General features: G+C 35.6%; 1 long non-coding RNA gene across 1 annotated transcript in view; it reads right to left on the bottom strand.

Moving 5' to 3' along the window:
• Positions 1-405: 405 nt before the first annotated feature.
• Positions 406-23,091, bottom strand: part of LOC309628914 — a 133,205-nt gene continuing 110,519 nt past the window's right edge. The window contains exons 4-5 of the long non-coding RNA XR_014244778.1: positions 11,129-13,840; positions 406-8,505 (exon numbers count right to left, since the gene is read on the bottom strand). This is a non-coding gene — a long non-coding RNA (uncharacterized lncRNA). The remainder of the gene's footprint in view (positions 8,506-11,128; positions 13,841-23,091) is intronic.

The raw sequence follows: 23,091 nt of genomic DNA, 5'->3' as shown, positions 1-23,091 counted from the left end.
AATCATAAGTTTATTTCTCAGCTCTCCATTCTATCCCATCCTCTATATGTTTACCTTTATGACAGTACCACATTCTTCTGTGTATTGCAGATTCTAAGTAAGTTTTAAAATCAGATTATATGAGACCTCCAACTTTGTTCTTTTTCAAAATTATCTTCATATACATCTAATAAGTAATTCTATAAAGAAAGGATTATACATTCAAACATAAAGAGTATGATTTTAAATTTTTAGCTGATTTTTACCCTTCAATATATTTTTTCATAGACATGAAAACACATGCATTTTTTTTAAGGTTGCATGTTCCTTGAATAGCTAAATATGTAAATTAAGACAAAACATATTTATAGCCAAATATGTAAATTAATGCATATTAAACACATTTAATAGCTAAATATGTAATACATATTAAATACATATTTAATAGCTAAATATGTAAATTAATACATATTTTCCTTTATAAGAGAAAACCAAAAAAATAAGCATTTAAAATATTTCCATAAAGTTCACTTAGAAATACTCAACTATATGAATTTAGTGAAATTTCTTTCATCATTACACTCATGTTTTAATTTGTTTCTAACTCAGGATAAATCCAGAATGCTGAAGAATAAGTTAATTTTAGCTATTTGGTCTTTTAATCCACTTTGCAATTGCGTTTAAACTCAAATCTTAGAACAGAGGACAGTTTATGAGAGCACTTTCTTCTTCAGAGCAAAGGGAGCAAAATTGTATTTAAAGAACATACAGAACATAATCAGGTTATGAAACTGTCTGAGAGGCTAAATGAAAATAAACCACATCATTATAAGGAAAGGATACGTTTACTAAGTATAAAGTATTGATATTAACTTGAAAAAAATGGCAGAAATAGAGGTTACATTAAAAGGCTCAAATAGATTTTTATTTTTTGTTTATTTTATTTTATTTATTTATTTATTTTGGCTGCACTGTGCAGCATGTGGGATCTTCTTAGTTCCCCGACCAGGGATAGAACCCATGCCCCCTGCAGTGGAAGGACAGAGTCTTAACCACTGGACTGCCAGGGAAGTCCCAGAATAGTTTTTTAGATAAATTTAATATTTTTAAATGCTGGTGAAAAGAATGCAGGTGTTACAAGGGACATTTGAAATGTTATTCAAGACAGTGAATAGAATTTACTGTCACAACAAATGCTGAAATTATGTAGAGCAATACTTTAGCTGCTATTTTTATTTTCTTTCTGTGTTCTTGACATATTCCTATAAACTTGTTCTCAAAATAGGGGATATTCAGGTACTTCCTGGTCATCAATACAAAGGCGACCCAGCTATGAGATTGATTAATTATATTTTCAGATCATGCAAGCATCCATTCTTGTGAACAGCATCAAGCTCCATCATTTAAATATTGTCTTCACAAGTGAAATTCATTGCTATGGAAGGTGCTTTTAGAATAAGGGAGAGAGTAAACTTAAAGTCTTGAGTAGCAGAATATCAGCCTTGTTGTATATTTGTTAGTTGCTTATTATAAACATATATACATCTGATATAAATGGTTATGGATATCTTCTATAAAATGTTTTATTTATATAATATATATCATAAAATAATTTGTTTCAGGTCTGCAAGGCTAAGATTATTAAATAGCAAGGTTACACACATTTTCTTATAATGTAACTCTGAAGTTAACCACCCTACATCCAATGCCCTTACAAACATTTACAAATTCCAAGGATCATATATATTTCCTGTATTCACCTACGGTCTGATTCCCACCTTTGGCTAGACTTTCATTTTTCACTTTCTCTTTTGTAGCTGCTTTAGTCTTTTCCCTATCTCTGCATGACACATTTTAGACGTCTGTGAAACATTTCATACTCTATTCATTAGACATGTATCTATTTAGGTTCAAAAAGATATTTGATTCATATATTACACAAGTAGTATTCTATTTAGATCTCTCTCTCTAGAGAGAGAGACTAAAACAAAGGCTAAAATAATGCCTTGCTCTCCCATTTTTCTTCCTCTTAAAAAGCTCCCAGAATATGGTAAACGTATAATATGAAAAATAAGATATTTATCCTAAATAAATGTAGTAGTACAAGGAGCCAGATTCCTCTATTTTAGAATTTACCAATCTAGTTAATAAAATCTTGACCATGGCTTCTAATTTATTAAATATTTTAATACTTTAGTAAATATTTATTGAATATTAAAAAATAAATAGTAAAAATATGTTTCTCTATGGACTGTACAATCAGATTTCCTTAGCATTAATTTATTTTTTCCAGGAACTTACAAAATTCTAATGGTATTGGTTCATCTTGGTGGCTACTACGACTATTCTCAGAGGGAGTATATCCAAATCTTAATTCTCATAAATGTGTCATGATTTATATGCATAATTGTCTATGTACATGCTGTCATCCTCACTGGAATGCACTACCTCACTGTCGTTTCTTAGTTTCTATTTGTCCTTTGGATTTTACCTGAAATGTCTCTTCTTCTACAACGTTTCCCCTGATATTCCCCTAGCTGTAATTGTCTATTGTCATCATTAGATGGTGATCATTGGTTGCAGGGATTGTGTCTTTTATTTCTTTACCCCAATGCTTAGTTTAGTACCTGGTACACAGTAGACACTCAATAAAGTTGGAGAATGAAGTAATTTTTCAAATCTTATACATTTCCCTTTTTCTTGTCTTTGATTTATTTACATAGTAATTAATTTACTGAGCTCAATGCTGAAGCTGATTCAAAATTTTGCCTAAATATAGTTCTTGCTACTTATAAACTGCAAATAGATATTAAAAGGAAAAGAAAAATCAGGTGGAAGATTTGGCTAGGAGGAAGATGACGGCTTTCCTTAGTTTTTGGCACTGTCAATGTTATGTGCTGATTTTAGGCACAGAGACAGAAAACTTGCTTCCTGAGTTTCCTAAAAAGTCAGATTTTTGAGGCAGCACCATATTATTTCTTTCTTTTTTTAAAAAAACCTGAACCTCATTCATGGAATTTAGCTTTCAGTGTTTCAGCTGTAAGTATTTTAAATTGAACATTTGAGGGCTTTCAAGAAATAAATATATACATCTACAGTTTGTCCCCATACTTTCCATGTATTTGGTTTGGCTATGACCATAGCCACATCCTCAGAATAATCTTTCTCGACATTCTGAAAACCCTATGTAGCTAAGATAAACTATACATTTCACCACCTCTATCACATAATGTCTATGAAAACACATGCATTTAATAAATAATGTTACAATTAATAAGACTAGATTCTATGCCCCACAGCTCTATGTGAACAAATAAGGCATTAATTTCCCTAGGAGAAAGCTAAACTCCCAAGACATATTTCAAAGCCTCTTTCAGTTATCATAGTTTGTGGGATTCCTTTAGTCATGAGTGAATAATAATGTCCCTTCCATCTTCAATGCCACCTTTGGATGTTTTCAATTCCACCACACCACCTTTCAAAAATATTTGGGGAATATCTAATCAATGAAATGTGTAAAATTTAAAAGCTCTAAACTTTACTACAAACTTTATGTTTCATCTATGAAAGATTAGTCTTCATACATATTTAAGGGTTTTTTTGTGTGAGACATATATTTTGAAATATTTCTTTACTGAGCAAATATCTACTGATCATTAATTACCACCTGTGATTTAACAATGCTTCCTGTTCTTAGTGATACTACTTGTAATATCTAGAGGTATCATAAATCCTAATGCATCTCTATTATGCCAGGCACATAGAACACACAATATTCAGCTCCTTTACTGAACGAATTATGATCTATTTACCTTAAACTAAGAGTCTCCTTGTCATAAGACCTGTTGAATTTCAGCTTGCATTGGGTGGTATCTGCATACCCATTTGGGGCTTGAATTAGTATCCTGTTATGCCAGGCTGTGAAATATACCTCATTACTCAATTTTTCTTCTATAGAGATCTCTAAAAACCAAAAAATTCAAATCATACTTCAAATGATCATTCTCTTCTCATTTATTCCTCTATGTGTGAAGTTTTTAGAGCTCTTGGAATCACAGGTTCTCAAACTACAGTGTGCATTAAAATCGCTGTAGGTTCCATACCCAGAGATTCCAAATCAGTAGGCCAATAATGAGACCCCAGATATGACACTGTCAGCAAGTTCACTGGATGATTCTGGTGCTGTTAACCTTGGATCACACTCTGAGACTCACTATTTTAGAGTATGAAACTCTAGGTTCAGAATTCATGGAAAACAGAGAAATTTCTGAGAGACAATACTTTCACCCCCCGCCCCCCACTGTGTTTCAGTGTTTCATAACATTTTGTATGAAGACAATTCATGATAAATTGATTGTGATCCTTAATTTGAATTAATAAAAATGGTGATATTCCAAGTAAGTGTTATGTAAAAGGATAACTGGCAAAACTAAGTGGGTTACACATTTTAATAATGAAAATGCTTCTAAGTGATGAAGAAGGAAGAGGAAGAGGATTATTAGATGAAAATGTAGCTGTAGAAATCACCATTAGGGACAATTACATCAAATAGATCTTAAAATTAAGCAAAAGAAAAGAGGGGAAATAAAAAGTCAGTATAACTAAAAAGAACTTTTTGAGTCAATAGTGAATATGGGTATAATATGAATATTAACTCAAATACTCCACAAATTGTGATTAAAAATTAATTCTATAATGAAAAACTAGAAAATTCTTTTAAACCCTGAATCCTACCAGGAGCTTATCTTGAGCAAGCCTATAAAAACTATTTGTTGTGATTAATTGTATTGTTTTCAAATCTAAACTGAGCAAATACGTTCATTGAAAAGGTAGATGCTGGTAAATTGTCTTTTGACAAGATGATGATATATTCTTAATGGCTACAGTTTAGATGATCCGACCAGAGCAATACACAGTGACAGCCCTATGACAGGGATGAAAGACATCATGGCATCCTGATCAATCACTTTGTGTTCTCACAGAGTCAAGTACAATGTGGACACGGACCACAATGATAATTAATACATCTGTGTTCCTCTTGGTATTTTGATATGCTTTAATGCCATATTGTTTCTGCTAATGTTCTTGATTCCTGCTGTAGATTATAACATACCAATAGGAAAAGATCTTGGTTGTTTAAATATTGAAATTTTCCTGCTATATTCTACCATCTTGAGCTATTTCATATACTGCTTTAATCCATCCCTGAGGTGAGGTTGGTAGACTGCTACCCAGATAGGTGCCAGATAAGTTAATTTGAAATGTGGATTCCATCACCAGGTGAGCTGACTTCAAAACGGGGTATCACCAATAGATATACATGTTCTGCGCTTAGCAAGTTGTGATGTGATATTTGGATATTAGCACCTAGATCTTTTTTTTTCCATAGCAAAAGCTTCTCACTTGCTTCTTTTATTTTTTTAATTTTTAAAGCATTTTATTTTTTAGAGCAGTTTTAAGTTTACAATAAATGAGAAGACGGTACAGAGATTACCCACATACCCCCAGCCCCACATATACATAGCCTCTCATTATCAACATCACTCACCAGAATGGTACATTTTTAACCAGGGATGAACCTACATCGACACATCATAATCACCAAAAGTCCATAGTTTACCTTAGGGTTTACTCCTTGTGTTGTACCTTTTATGGTTTGGACAAATGTATAATGACACATATCCAACATTATTAAGTCATACAAAGTATTTTCACTGCCCTGAAAATCTTCTGTGCTTCTTTTGACTATTCTCAGCTCTCAATGTGATATGGGGACACATACTTGATGACTAATACTTGAAAATGGCCAATAAAAAGCCAATTTCATTTTATATCTAATTTATGTAATTTTCTAGTTCCTTTTTGTGCTTATCCTCCAAATCTTGCCACTTTCTGGTTACCAAATAATATACAATAGATCACATATAGGAAAACAGAGAGAGCTACAAGTTTTCAGTATTATCGTGTTTGTATTTTTATCTTGTTCTTTGATTCAAACAATTCTAAAACTCATGTTTATATAGGTGGGCAATACTTGTCATATTTATTGTATAATTATTCTCAAACTTTCATTCAATAATTTCAACAGATATTTATTGAATGCATACTGGATGCCAGGCACAGTTTCTGGGTTCTGAATAGATAGCAACATACAAGACCAGCCATAACACTGATGTATGAAGCTTGTATTTTAATGAGGGAAGAGAGATAACAAATATACAAATGTGTTGTTTGTCAGGGGGAGATAAATGACAAAGCAGAAAAATAACACATCGTGGATGGTAGAGAATGAGATGAGGCGGCTCTGCATTGCTGTATAGAGCAGGCAGGAGAATCCCCTCTGAGAAGGTGGTTTCTGGGCAGATGCACATCTTACTCTACTAAGTGTGGGTCAGTGTTCTCATTGTACCCTGAGGGGTACTCTTTCCTAGGATAGTCCCTTCACATTGTGTACCAGTGCTCTTTTGGTTTAAAACAAAGAAACAATAAAAATAGAAATAAAGCTTAAAAAAACACTAAAAACTCCTTCCACATGGATGAGTTATGAAGCCTTCCTATCTGACCAAAAGAATCTCAGCCCAGCTGAACAGGTATTGTGAAACTGGGACTCACTTTTTCAAATGGCCATAGCTCGGGTCCAATTTTTCTCATAGGCACAATTTAACCAGCAGTTGGAAGTTTCAGCAAATATGCATTGCTTTCCAAGCTGCTGGCTTTATTAAGTTAAACCAGATACAGCTCTGCCATACCAGGGCTTAAATTTACAACTCTGAATCCCTCAAGTACATTAACACCCCAGGCTCTCAGGTCTGTACCGGCCCTAGTACCTCAGTAAGTCATATACCTTCAACTTCCACTTTACTGCCACAGCTAGGAAGTCCCTTTAAGTACCTGAAGATTTCTCTTTTTTTCTCTCTTTTCATCTATGTTTTTTCACTGACAATAATATATCTTTACTGTTATGTATTGGAAGCTTAAGCTATGAAGCTTGGTAGAGGTGGGAGTGTGTCCAGAATTTACTCAGTCCCCTATCAGAAGTCCTCTCAATTAGAAGTTGAAGAGTCTACAGTGTTTTCTGTGTGCTAAACCTCAATCTTAAAACCATTCATAAGAAGAACTACATGTATTTTATTTGATGTATTTTAACAACTCATTCTATCCATTTAATTTATGGTGACAAGCACTACTTTATTAGTTGGAAATTACCTGACTACCCATCAAGTAAGACAGTAGCCAAGTCTGTATTGTTGCAGAGAATGAGAAAAGTAAGCCTGAAGGATCAAAGTTTGGACAAGTTAGTGTTCATCTTTAGGCTTCCGCTTCCCCTGTTAACTCTAGGAGACTTGATTGGAGTGATATAAAACACTATTTTATTGTCCATCAAGGTCACATTGGACCACTGAAAAAATGCACTTCAAATGGCTGAGCAAAACAAAGTCACAGTGTTTGGCTTCAGACAAAGACCTCAAGAGATTTAAGTTATGCTTCAAGTTATGCAACCCTCAACTACAAACATTTATACATGATGGTTACAGAATCCTCTTCCACTAAAGATCTTATGAAGCCTGCAGAAATGCTTCCTCAAGAGATAGACACACATCGATTTATAAGACGTTCTTTCTTTCACTGATTAGGTAGCAAGAAAAGTTGTCTTCTATAGGAAATAAACAGATTTTTACCTTTAAGGATAAAGAAAGACTCTAAATGCTACATTTAAAATCCCATATCAAATTGGGCATGTATCCAGAAAAGACAAAAACTCTAATTTGAAAAGATACATGCACACCAATGTTAATAGCAGCATTCTTTACAATAGCCAATACATGGAAGCAACCTAAATGTCCATCAACAGATGAATGGATAAAGAAGTGTGATACATATATACAATAGAATATTATTGAGCCATAAAAAAAGATTGAAATATTGCCACTTGCAGCAAAATGACAGACCTAGAGATTATCATACTAAATGAAGTAAATCAGGCAGAGAAAGACAAATATTATATGATATCACTTATATATGGAGTCTAAAAAAAGATACAAATGAACTTATTTACAAAATAGAAATAGATACACAGGCATAGAAAACAAACTTACGGTTACCAAAGGGGAGAGGGAAAAGGGGAGGGAGAGGGATAAATTAGGAGTATGGGATTACAGATACATGCTACCATACATAAAATAGATAAACAACAAGGATTTACTGTATAGCACAGGGAACTATATTCAATATAATAACTTATAATGGAAGAGAGTCTGAAGCTGTATACCTAAAACTAACACAATATTGTAAATCAACTATAGTTAAAATAAAACAAATTCCATATTAAATTGGCAATTAGTATGAACCAAGAATGTGGACTATGCTCAAACTGAGTTATGAAATCCATAAAAATCTCACACTACATATTTGTTTCACATTTTCCAAATGAAATAGAAATCGGTTCAAAGTTATAGCATCAATTTTATTGATATTTCATTAAAATGTGTTACAATTCTATAAAGCCTTGAAATAGATCTTATTGTACTGTGTTAATTTTTTTTTTTTAAACATCTTTATTGAAGTATAATTGCCTTACAATGGTGTGTTAGCTTCTGCTTTATAACAAAGTGAATCAGTTATACATATACAATATGTTCCCATTTCTCTTCCCTCTTGCATCTCCCTCCCTCCCACCCTCCCCATCCTACCCATCTAGGTGGTCACAAAGCACGGAGCTGATCTCCCTGTGCTATGCGGCTGCTTCCCACTAGCTATCTATTTTACATTTGGTAGTATATGTATGTCCATGACACTCTCTTACCCTGTCACATCTCACCCCACCCCCTCCCCATATCCTCAAGTCCATTCTCTAGTAGGTCTGTGTCTTTATTCCCGTCTTGCCACTAGGTTCTTCATGGCCTTTTTTTTTTTTTTCCTTAGATTCCGTATATATGTGTTAGCATACTGTATTTGTTTTTCTCTTTCTGACTTACTTCATTCTGTATGACAGACTCTAACTCCATCCACCTCATTACAAATACCTCCATTTCATTTCTTTTTATGGCTGAGTAATATTCCATTGTATATATGTGCCACATCTTCTTTATCCATTCATCTGTCGATGGACATTTAGGTTGCTTCCATGTCCTGGCTATTGTAAATAGAGCTGCAATGAACATTGTGGTACATGACTCTTTTTGACCTATGGTTTTCTCAGGGTATATGCCCAGTAGTGGGATTGCTGGGTCGTATGGTAGTTCTATTTGTAGATTTTTAAGGAACCTCCATACTGTTCTCCATAGTGGCTGTATCAATTTACATTCCCACCAACAGTGCAAGAGAGTTCCCTTTCCTCCACACCCTCTCCAGCATTTATTGTTTCTAGATTTTTTGATGATGGCCATTCTGACCGGTGTGAGATGATATCTCATTGTAGTTTTGATTTGCATTTCTCTAATGATTAATGATGTTGAGCATTCTTTCATGTGTCTGTAGGCCATCTGTATATCTTCTTTGGAGAAATGTCTATTTAGGTCTTCTGCCCATTTTTGGATTGGGTTGTTCGTTTTTTTGTTATTGAGCTGCATGAGCTGCTTGTAAATCTTGGAGATTAATCCTTTGTCAGTTGCTTCATTTGCAAATATTTTCTCCCATTCTGAGGGTTGTCTTTTGGTCTTGTTTATGGTTTCCTTTGCTGTGCAAAAGCTTTTAAGTTTCAAAACTACAGGCCAATATCACTGATGAACATAGATGCAAAAATCCTCAACAAAATACTAGCAAACAGAATCCAACAGCACATTAAAAGGATCATACACCATGATCAAGTGGGGTTTATCCCAGGAATGCAAGGATTCTTCAACATACGTAAATCAATCAATGTGATACACCATATTAACAAATTGAAGGAGAAAAACCATATGATCATCTCAATAGATGCAGAGAAAGCTTTCGACAAAATTCAACACCCATTTATGATAAAAGCCCTGCAGAAAGTAGGCATAGAGGGAACTTTCCTCAACATAATAAAGGCCATATATGACAAACCCACAGCCAACATTGTCCTCAATGGTGAAAAACTGAAACCATTTCCACTAAGATCAGGAACAAGACAAGGTTGCCCACTCTCACCACTATTATTCAACATAGTTTTGGAAGTGTTAGCCACAGCAATCAGAGAAGACAAAGAAATAAAAGGAATCCAAATCGGAAAAGAAGAAGTAAAGCTGTCACTATTTGCAGATGACATGATACTATACATAGAGAATCCTAAAGATGCTACCAGAAAACTTCTAGAGCTAATCAATGAATTTGGTAAAGTAGCAGGATACAAAATTAATGCACAGAAATCTCTTGCATTTCTATACACTAATGACGAAAAATCTGAAAGTGAAATTAAGAAAACACTCCCGTTTACCATTGCAACAAAAAGAATAAAATATCTAGGAATAAACTTACCTAAGGAGACAAAAGACCTGTATGCAGAAAATTATAAGACACTGATGAAAGAAATTAAAGATGATACAAATAGATGGAGAGATATACCATGTTCCTGGATTGGAAGAATCAACATTGTGAAAATGACTCTACTACCCAAAGCAATCTACAGATTCAATGCAATCCCTATCAAACTACCACTGGCATTTTTCACAGAACTAGAACAAAAAATTTCACAATTTGTATGGAAACACAAAAGACCCCGAATAGCCAAAGCAATCTTGAGAACGAAAAATGGAGCTGGGGGAATCAGGCTCCCTGACTTCAGACTATATTACAAAGCTTCAGTAATCAAGACAGTTTGGTACTGGCACAAAAACAGAAATATAGATCAATGGAACAGGATAGAAAGCCCAGAGATAAACCCACGCACATATGGTCACCTTATCTTTGATAAAGGAGGCAAGCATATACAGTGGAGAAAAGACAGCCTCTTCAATAAGTGGTGCTGGGAAAATTGGACAGGTACATGTAAAAGTATGAAATTAGAACACTCCCTGACACCATGCACAAAAATAAACTCAAAATGGATTAAAGACCTAAGTGTAAGGGCAGACACTATCAAACTCTTAGAGGAAAACATAGGCAGAACACTCTATGACATACATCACAGCAAGATTCTTTTTGACCCAGCTCCCAGAGAAATAGAAATAAGAACACAAACAAATGGGACCTGTGTTAATTTTTTAACCATATATCACAGTGAGTATACATTTGTTTTGTGTTTTTGTGAGTTTTGTGTGTAATTTTTTTTTTAAACCTACGAGAAAAATTTCAGTAGAGTAGTTTATCTTATTTTTCCTCCCTAAAATTACTGTCTGGTTTGCAAAGGAAATCTCTCATTAGGAAACTTAGTACAACTATGAATAATATAAAAGAAGTTATCAGGAAGGATGTTATCACTCCATGGAAGTGAATGAGGCATAAGTGGGTGAGATGGTGAAATCTCACCCTCACGCACCGAGTTAGAATTCCAGTTAATGATTCCTATGTGTTTAAGTTTCAGGTCAGAAAAAACCTCAAAAATATATGTGGCCCAATTCATACTCTGAGAGATCCAAGCTACCTACCAATTTCAGATGCTCAATCTCCTAAACATCTTGGATATGGATATTGAGTGTAAAACAGCAAACTCCAGAACTGTATATGAAAGATTTACAAAAAAAAAAAAAAGGTGTAAGCTAAAAGAATCACAATTTATATTGTATTATTTTGAGAAAATAAAAAAATTTAACCTACCAGAAATTATATTTATATAAAGTAAGTATAAACCAAGGTATTTGATTTATCTGAAATAGTCAGATAAGCAAAAACAGAGTATAAATAAGTTATTACTGTATTGGACCTCATTTTGCCCACCAGAGGATGGGGCGGATATGAAACGGATCCCTTCAGAATGAGCACAGACAATAAGGATGTTCGTGTTCCTTGTAAAAGCCCATCAGAAAATTCCCTCTATATTAGAGGCTCTTAGCAATCAAGTAGATACAATGATCTACTCTGTGAATGAAAAATCAGTACCCTTGCTATCCAGCCCAGTGCATGGATGATCTTCGGACATTTTATGAACTCATAAAAATGCCCAAGTTGGCAGAAATAGAGGCTGTCACTGGATTTCTACTCACAAAGACTGACTTGACTACTCTGATCTAGATTGTATGTTTCCGGCAATGAAAATAAACAAACTAACAACAAATAAATCAAACTTTTGGTTCCCATTTGACATGATGTCTTCAAGAAACCAACCTGGAAGCAAGTTATTATACAGAGCTCCTTTTATATTAAAAGTTAGTTGGTTTTTCTTCCCTTGAATAGACTTTATTGTGGAGATGGATCTGCCTCCCCTCCATTCAAATAACTGCCAGCACTTCTACAAATAGATTTGCCACATGCATCAAATACTATCCATCATACACAATCTTACATAGTACTGACTCACTCATAGAGGTTATTTAACAGCAAAAGTAGGGCAACAGGCTGATGCCTTTGGGATTCTCTAACACTATCTACTTTACCACCCAGAAACGGTTTTACTGAATAATGCAATGACATACTGAATTGTAGGATTTGATTAGAATCACATGCCAATTAATGTTGCAGTTTCTCCTACAGGTAAAATGCATGAGTCCTAGAACCAATGGTTGGAGTTGTCAGTGACTTCATGTTTGTACCCAAGTATATACCTTCACAATATTTTTAATTTTTTCACCAAGAGGTCAGGTGCTATGGACATCCCGATTTTTTCACCCAAGGGATACTTTCTACTAGGGGACCCAACAATATTTCCACTAATTTGGAATCTAAGAGTTGGTGACTGAGGGTTGTTCATGCCACTAAACATAAGAAAAAAGAATGTTTCAGTATCTGATAGACTATTTCATAGTAATAAAACAGTAATAAAGGACAATAATAAAATCACTATAAAATAGGAGCCCAGAAAAGTACAGTTAGAGTTCAGGTGATTGAGACAATTTCTTTTCTGAACAATGTCCAAAATTATGGTTACATTACTGCAAAACAAAACAGGAAAGATCGTCAAGGCTTTAAATTACTCAGGAAAGGACGTTTGGTTCACTCCACCAGTGAAAGATTAGCAACAATACTATAGATCTGATCCAGAGAGCTGCTTTCTCTGCCACAATTAGTAAGGCAGGGAAATCAAGAAACAGCATTTGGGATGGTTATCTTTGGGGACATAGGTGCCTTCACTTCAGTTTAGAATATCAGAAACCCCTACCATCTCTGCAACTGTTTGTCCTCTAGCCATGTCTATTGCTTAATCTGCACGGGTAATTAATCAATGAACACACAAGCCTCATCCTTGAAGGCTGACACCTTAAAATACAGTATCTCCATGACTGGGGTAGGCAGCATATACAGAAGAAGCAGAAGAAAGACATACTGCACCTCAACTAAAATTCCAAATCTTATACTTGGCAATTCACACAAATGTAGGGATTGGTGAAAATTAAAACATGTCCAAAAACCTGGTCATAAGATTATCTGGGAAATGAAATTTGTTGGTTGCTTGTTTGCTTCGTCCAGCCTCTGGAGGAGTCTTACACCAGAGGGTGGTTTAATGGATGTTTTGACCCATGATCTGTACTATATGAAGAAAATCAACTACAACTTGGGTTTTATTTGCATACCAGAAAAGAATTATACTCTCACTTCATATCCCAAATACATGTTTAATCATATATCTTGATAGTCTTAACTTTCCACTGATCTATCTCCTACTAATACATATAAAGTGTGTTAGAGGTAGATAAACTTACCTTTATGTTCATAGTTTATAGACTATCACATCATATTATGACATTTCACAGGAGAGAGGGGCATCACTCAAGGCCATGTACTTGTCATTGGTATTCAGGCTATCACGCTGTAGAAATAGGGTAAAGCATGTGTGTGTGCGCAAGCACATGCATGCATGAACAATGTACAATTATGTAAAGTGGGGACATTTTAAAATTGTATCTATGAAAAAAAGTATTTCTGTGTGTGACTGTCTCTTTATATTTTAAACACACCAGAGATGAATATAGTAGATACTTTCCAACCATTGTCTCTCATCCCTTTTCTTTAAAAATCAGTATCCCTCTTTTCCTTTGTGGAACAATTCTCACAGTCCCTGTGTTCTTCATGGAAATGTCTATCAGAGATCTATCACTCTGCATGTTCCTCCCCTCATCCCTTGCAGAGTGCACCTGACCCAGGTGGACCACTCACACTCTCCCTTCCAGAAATTAGAATCTTAAGAACAACAAATGAACAAAAGGCAGATGAAACACTGAAAAGAGGCTGTTTTAAAACTCCTGGAAAACATCAGGGAGATTCATGGATCCCATGATTCCTATGCTTGTTTTCCAAGATTTTTCTTTATTTCTGTGAGATTCCCAATATTATTCGAATATATCTGTCTTAGTCCGTTGGGATTGCTATAACAGAATTCCATGGGCAGGGTGGCTTAAATGACAGAAACTTATTTCTCACAGATCTTGGTGTGTCCTCGGATGGTGGAGAAAGATCATCTCTTTGTGTCTCTTCTAATAAGGCACTAATTCCATTCATAAGTGCTCCACTCTCATGAACTAATTGCCCCCTAAAAAGTTCCACTTCCAAATGCAATCATATTTGGGATCAGGGTTTCATCATAGGAATTTGGGGGGACACAGATATTCAGTCCATAGCACTATTCATTTTCTTCAGTTATCTTATTGATTCATACAATAATGAAATCTTATTGATAAGTTAATATTGGTTATAAACAGGCATATGTCTTGGGCTCTATGTTAATAGTTTCACATGCTTTCTCATATTTAATGCTTACTATAATGAATGAAGTAAACGTTATTATAATTTTAAAGATTAGGAAATGAAGATTTTAGAGAATCAAAGTAACTTGAGTAAAGTATCCGACTAGAAACTAGCAGACACAGGACCCAAAGCTACATTTCTCTGACTTTAAAATTGTGCTCTTAAATAAAAACAGTACTGTATAGAGAGAGGAGAAGGGAGGAGAGGAAAGAGGAATTTATTATTGTTAGTTAAAATACTATTAACCATTCTGTAGAACAAATGCTGCATCTTTATGCCTGATATTTTTCTACCCAGAATCTGGGAGAATATAAAATACTGGACCAGAACTAGTATTGAGTCTTTAGTTATATAGAGAAAAAAAGACAATGTAAAAAGAAAATTTATACCTTCTAGTTTGAATATCTGCAGTTTTTGGCTGATAGGAAAAGATGAGCCTGACATGTTAAATGATTTTCTTAGTAGACACATTGGTATTCAGAAAAAGTAAACACACACACACACACACATATACACACACGTAAAATATATCTTATGACACACTAAGGTTTTCTATTGAGGTTTCGACTCCTTAGCAGCAACTTGTGCTCTGAGTAAAAGCTGCAGGAACAGGAACGTATTGATTCCCAAGTGATGATATGAGAATTCCATGCCATGTATAACATGTCCTAAGGATGTTACCGACCCTCATCTGTATACAACTCTTCTAAACAAATATCTATTCCATTGGGCAACATTAACACTCTGTGACCTACAGTGACCAGATAAGGCAAGTTTTGAGTATTAAACAGTCATTCCCCAAGCCATCTACACATCACAATCAGAGATGAGCTTGTCATTCCTCAGACCTACTGAAATAGAATGCAGGATACGGGTGGCCTGACATTTGTATTTTGAAAAATGACATGAGCTTCTGATGGGCAATTGGTCTTGATATGTAATACATGATAGGGCCAAGTGAAGAGTCAGATTTGCTATTGATCCTGGCCGTGCTCCGAGAAAACTGTGTGGCCCAAATAAAATTATTAAAATTATGTAAGCTTTTACTTCTGCATCAGTGAAGTTAGATATTCACATTTTAAAGGGTATATTTTAAAAGGTACATTTTACATTTATCATAATAAATTATTGAATTATAATAAGCCTGCTATGGCACTAGTATATAAACAGTGATTTGTTTAAGTTGCCATAGAGATGATATCATCTAGGTTTACTCTGAAAGCAAGGTTTCTTGATTTTTGTTTTTTAATGCACCTAAATATTTCCTTCATAATTCATAGGAGTAAATTTCTCTGTCTTCATAAATGTGATAAAAATAATTGATTCTAAAATGTACCATCTACATGGCATCATCGAGTCTAAGGGGGAAACTATGAGTAAGGTGCCAAAATATTAATGTAGACGTTTTGGCCTTATGTTGGTCATTTAGAAGTTACAGATATCATAGAATTGGACCTTATCTGAACCTTAGTTTTATTTCTTTTCTTTGCTATAGCAAAGCACAAATGCCAAAATCATCATTTGGGAAACACAGCAGTTGTCAGGAAAAGTAGACGGCTGCATTGTCTTCCTTTTCTCATACTGACAAACTTATTTTTGAAATGCTGATGGAAAATTCAAATTGCAGTTTGCCAAAAAAAATTTAAACTGTATTTTCACAAAAGTCTCTGTTCCTCACAGGGGAAAATAATTTTTGTTATGAAAGTCATAATTAGGGATAAATTCTTTAATTGAACATATGGTTAACTTTGTAGTTAAATTTTTATGTGAAAACTAAAATGGCATTTTTTTATAGTATTCTAGATATAGGAAGTTAGAGGTTTATACACAATAAAATAAAATATTAAATATATATATTATTTAATTAAAAAGAAATATGTTCTCATGTGGTTTTATTTGAATTAATTCATTTTGATACACCTATGATGTTTACCTAGACAGAATGTCAACTTATTTGCAGAAAATTAAAATCTATGTGGAAAATATAACATCTGTTAATTATTTTTCTGTTGAAGACAAATAATGTGAATAGATTTCTAATAATTAAATTAAAAAGCTTGCTGGAAGGTTGGATAATTGTTTATCTATGCCCATATTTCACAACTAAAAATGCAAATTACTCACAGTGGCTGTAAGTAAAATGCCGTCTTCAAATATTCACATGGAATTGGGGAAATTTAAGGATGTTAAGAGAGTTTGTAAAACCTGCTTATTTTACAGGTAAGTAACTTCTTCAAAGGGACACATTTAGATCATATTAAAACTGAGTTCGGAGTCTTATTTCCAGGTTTATTTCAATTCAGTGTCAGTTCCTGGATGATTTCCATTACTCGGTCTATTATTAAAAAATAAAAAAGAGGAAACAGATGTTGGGAAACAAAGACCAATAAATTCAACCAAAGAAAAGAATTCAGATGAAAATATACATCCAAGGCTGAATTTGCTTCCACCATATGGAGCTTAAATAAAATGGCCAGACTTTCTCCTGAAGGAGGGATGCAGAACATTTATAGGAATCATGCCAATAACCTTGTCACCACCAACACATTGATCTCTGCTTTGCTCAATTTTTCTTTACATGTAAAATTTTAGTCCTAACTTTTCCATTCTCCCTTCAATTCACTTCAGTCTGGCTTTAGCCCCCATTTCACAGGAATTTCTTTCATTAACAATGATTATGACTTTAAAGTGAATGGTCAATTTCTTCTCACTTTATCTGGCTTCCTAACTTTGGATATATCTTGCTGCTACTTGCTTCTTAAAATATTATTTCCCCTAGCTTCTATTTATGACTTTCCTCTAATGTTTCTGGCCTCTCTTCAGTCTCCTTTGTTGACGACTATCCCTCCTCCAGACCTTTAAATAATAGAGTGCATCAGATTTTGGCCCTAATCTATTTTTGCATTCCCAACACTCCTTAGGACATCTCACCCATTCCACGGCTTAAGTTCCATTCCCAACACAAAACATACAAACATTTATCATTATCTCAAACCATTTTTCTGTGTATGAGAAACAATATCTGACCATTATTTGTTGTATATGTGAAAATGTCTTGAAGGCCCTTTGACTCTCACATGCCCTAAAGTAAACTCATGATCTTCCTCAGAAATGAATTGCAAAATGATGTTCAAGTTGGTATTTCTTTAGTATTACTTAAAAGAAATGGTACCCAACACAAAGAGAATTCCTATAAGCCCCATAGAGGATGTACTTCAGACAATAGCTCTCTCTATAAAGTTCCCTTTAACATATCTCTATGACAGGCCACCACCGATCTTATAGTGGCCTCTCAAACGGCCTCATCCTCTGCAAGAAAGAAATCATGCTCTGAGTTGTAAGTATAATATCACCAAGGCCAATATTCTTACAGTTCATTCATTCATTCACTCATTAATTATGCATTTAACAAATCCTGAACTTATAGCAATGAAATAGAGAAGACAAGGTCCCTATAAGTTCATGGAACTGACAGCCTAATAGGAGGAAAACAAGTAATAAATATGTATATAAATAAGATGATTTCAGATAGCAATTAAATATTAGAAAATTAAATGAAAATGTGTACAGGTTGTCTTGGAGTTGGGTACTACTTTAGCTTGAATAAGAAGACAGCTCTTTAAGGAGGCAATGTTTTTGGTGAGACTAGAAGGATGGAAAGATCCAGGAGAACAAAGAGAAAAGAGAAGAACAATCGAGGCAAGGATGTAGAAGTTCTGATGGCCAGGGGCGTGGAAGAGGTCTGAGTGAGTGTGCATGTTTGAGGACAGAAGGACAAGGGGGGACAGAAGAAAATAATCAGGGGAGAGTTTGTGGGGTGGGGGAAAACAATAAAAAAGATGAAGTGGGGGGTAAGAGAAGAAATATGCCTTTCATGTAAGGTCCCTGTCTGTGGAAAAAAAAAATTTTTTTTTTTTAATTTTCAATGTAATGGGAAGCCACTGGGAGTGAGGGGTTTAAGAGGGTCAATGATATGATTTGGTTTACATACCCAAATTCTTTTTCTCACTAGTCAGAGAGAGAGAGAGTCAGTTCTTCTCTGATGGCAAAAGCTCTGAGACATAAAACTTAAAAGTAATTAAAGGTCATGTCCCCACCTTGCAGAGAAAGTCATCATAATACACATCAAGCTAACAATCAGAGAGAAGCAAAAATAGAATACAGCAAAGGTTCTGCATTATTTATCTATTGATACATGACAATAGATAAGTTACCTGAAGTATTAGAAACTTAGAACAGCACACACATTTTGTTATCTCTTAGTGGTTGTGGGTCTCGAATCTTATACAACTTATCCTGGACCTCTACTTCAGGGTCTCTCACAGGCTATAACAAGATGCCCACTGAGCTTTCGTCATGTCAAATCTCAACTGGGTAAAGTTTTGCTTCCAAGATCATGTGACTGATGGCAGGATTCGATTCCTGGAAGGTTGTGAAGAAACTGACAGGCTCAGTTACTCACTGACTATTGGCCATAGGCTGCCCTCAGTTCCTTGCCACATGGGCTTCCCCAGCCAGGCGGCTTGCTTCATAAAAACACACATGCTGAGAAGGCAACAGAGAGTCTACTAGAAGGACAGAAGTCATCGTCTTTGAAAACCTATTTGTGGAAGTGGCATTCCATAATTTTTGCCTTATTCTATCTTTTATAAACAAACCATTAGATCCAGCCCATACTCAAAGAGAGATTACACAGGGCAGGAATACTAAGATGCAGGAATCATCGGAAGTGATATTAAATGATTCCCTACCATAGTCTATCCTCTGGCCTCTAACGATTTATGTCCCTCTAAAATACTCTCTCAAGGTCCTCGGAAGTCTCATCCCGTTATATCATCAGCTCAAAGTCCAGAATCTTCATCACTAAAATCAGTTCTAGTGATGATTGTTCAGGACTTCTCTGTTACCTGTAACTCTTCAGGTTAACCCTTGTTCAGGACCTCTCTGTTACCTGTAACTCTCCAGGTTAACCCTGTGACACCTATTGATGCCACGTGGAGCAAAAGAATCACCTAGCCAAGACTTTCCAGATTCCTTAACCACTTATTTGCAGGATTTAATAAAATTATTATTTTAAACAACTGGATTTTTGCTATATAGCAATTGAGAACCAGAAAAATTTACTGGGAATCCCAGTCCTTAGAACAACATAAGTGCAGGACCACAAAATATACCCTGCAATAGGAGCATGTCAAAAGTCTTGAAGCAAAGAATCCTTGTTTCATGATCAGATGTTCAGAACACATTCCTTTGGGAGAATAGACGCTGAAGGCCAAACAGCTACAGTACAGCACACTAGGTAGGTGTTAGCACCAAACTTGATGCTTACAGAAGGCTTTCTATGTTCCTCTATGGGGCACACAGGTAAAGCCATTCAGAGGCTGCAGATAAGGGGGTAACTCTGATAACCACTAAAGAGTAGCAGGACATGCCACCCCAAAATATGCAGCTTTGGTATATTGATTTCTTTGAGCTGTAGGCACCTGATAAACAACAAATGCAGGGAGAAGCTTTCTCTAAATTCCCCTTATCTGCCAAAAGATATATCCTCCAAAAGGAACTCAGTTGTCATAAATCCCCTCTCTGGGAGTTTCATTGACCAGGGAAGATATACTCTTATCACAGGAGAGAAAACTATACTACATCCAGACAAACTTTGTCACAAACGGTCGTATCTTCCATCTTTTCTTCTAAAGCCCCATTCATCTTTCCTAAAAGTCATTGATTCTACCTTTAAAAAGTATTTTCCTGGGGCTTCCCTGGTGGCGCAGTGGTTGAGAGTCTGCCTGCCAATGCAGGAGACACGGGTTCGGGTCCTGGTCTGGGGGGATCCCACATGCCAGGGAGAAAATGGGCCCGTGAGCCACAACTACTGAGCCTGCGCGTCTGAAGCTTGTGCTCCGCAACGGCAGAAGCCGCGATAGTGAGAGGCCCGCGCACCGTGATGAAGAGTGGCCCCCGCTTGCCACAACTGGAGAGAGCCCTTGCGCAGAAACGAGGATCCAACACAGCCATTAATAAATAAATAAAGCACACCTAGTATAGTGTAATTGAAAAAAAAAAATTGAGAAAAAAAAAAAAAGTATTTTCCTATTAATATGGCATTTAGTCCTAAATTCTAAACCACCTCTAAGAGTTACTCAGTTTTCCCTGGTATCTTTCATGTATACATGTGGTATACATGTTAAACTTCTGTTTATTTCTCTTTTACTAATCATTTTTTTATAGGGGTCTCAGCCATGAACTCAGAAGGGTAGAAGGAACATTACTTTCCTTCCCCTACACCACTCATATGATATGCATTATTTCTGCACACATCAAGATGTGATGGAAGACACAGTGTTTCTCAGGTCCCCATTCCTCCCCAACCTTATCAGGAAGAGCTGGGAACAAGAAAATAACATCAAGCAGTTCCTATCCCATTTCATTGTGTAGAAGAGACATCAACTGTCTGGAGGTGGGTGAATTTGTTCAACATGGGTCTCAGTAGGCACATGGCTGGACTCCCAAGTCTTTAAACCAATGAACAGTTGACTTCTGCTTATGAGGCTTTACCTGAGCAAAAGCTGGCTGATTTTTAAAGAAAGCTTTGAACAGCCTGTCGAATAGAATTTTATTCAGTTAAGAAAAAGAAGACCCATCTTTGATAGTTAGGGGATAGGAGGAATAGGACCATCAGCCTGGCACTAGGGAAATGTAGAAATCAGTCTTCATGGTTGTGGCAGAGACTTTCATGGCAGGGTTTTGACACACAGGGTAAAGTATTTACCACAAACTTTCTCTATGCCAGGAGGCTTATCCTGGAACCGCCCTCATTATCTATACTCACTTCTGTTGTTATACAGGCTCATGACTTTAAATATCTTCCTACTGATGGCACTCAAATGTCACTCTGGTCTCTACCTATCACCCGGATACCACGTTCATATTTCTACCTGCTCACATCTCCTCCTGGATATCTAATTAGCATCTCAAACTTGACGTATCGGAAATCAAATATTTGTTTTCTTTCCCTCAATCTACGTCTCCTCCGATCGTCTAAAATCCCACATACAATTCTTCCATTCACCCATTGCTCAGATTAAAAAAAAAATTTGGAGTCACCTTTGCCCCCTCTCTTTCCCTTATATCACACTGTGATCCATCAGCTAAGTATACCTTTAAATTAACCCTAAATCTATGCATTTGACTCCATCTCCATGGCAACCCTTCTGACTCATGACACCACATTCTTTCAAGTGGATAGTGCAGTAGCCTCCTGACTGGTCTTCCTGATTCTATTCTTACACTCCTATAGTCTAAAGCTATTGTGATCCTGTAAATGTAAGTAGGATTACGTTAAATTTATGAATTCCGAAAAGGGTCTTTCTATTCCTAATAAACCAGGTCAAGGACTTGTCACCTGGAGATGTCATCTCTGCCCTCCCTTCCTACTTGAGCCCCATTGCTGGTATCCACTAGCAGCCAAACCACTTCAGTAAGTCTTATCGTCACCATAATGACAGTAAGCGTCGTTTGAAAGCAGGTGTGTTACCAAAGAAGCTTTCTAGCCATTCCTAACATTATCAATAGTTGAAGGGCCGGAGTATCTCTGAAAATGGCCTCCTTCCCAACCCTGTGATAATATGTCTGTTACCTCCAGAAGTAGATTTGTTTCTGCCTATACTGATTACTCCTCTTATCTCCAAAGAGAAAAGTGAAGACTTCCTTAAATACCAGCAGAAATAAACAATCACAGGAATGGTACAATATGTTGGACTGAGTAATTGGACCCCAATATGTCCTATTAGATTTATTATTTGCTCATGGAGGCAGTATTAACTTATGAATGAGATAAACCATGTGCTTGGTCATAGCTTTCATTTAGTTCCTACATATTTCCCTTTATTGCAATTCCCACCCCCCAAACCTGTGGGCATGCTGCACCTGGGCTTGAGGTTTCTTAAAAAAGGCTTTTGGTAATAACAGAAGGTGAGTGTAGTTCAACAAATTGTCATGGGAATTGGTGCTATATTTTATTAAAAATATACTCGGTCTGGGAATGTTCGCCCACTTTGAAGAGAAATATGAAAGGTAATGTGATGAAGTGACTTCCTATCGTAGAGTTTACAAAGCTCCTTTTGTTTGTAACTTATTGTTACTTTCAGTCTTTATGTTTCAAAGGTTTTAGATTGCTCCTTAGAGTTTGGAATTTATCTGTCCAGAACATTACAATGTCATAAAAAAGGGGAAAATATCCCCAAGTTCAAACTTCTGTTTTCTACAATAAAGGTATAAAAATCCCACAGAACTCATTCTTTGTGGTAGAATTGTGTG

Source organism: Balaenoptera borealis (assembly GCF_965194805.1).
Source record: "Balaenoptera borealis genome assembly, chromosome: 5".
Taxonomy (NCBI): Eukaryota; Metazoa; Chordata; class Mammalia; order Artiodactyla; family Balaenopteridae; genus Balaenoptera; species Balaenoptera borealis.
The sequence above is the reverse complement of the archived record's forward strand: the minus strand, read 5'-3'. Positions and strand labels throughout refer to the sequence as shown.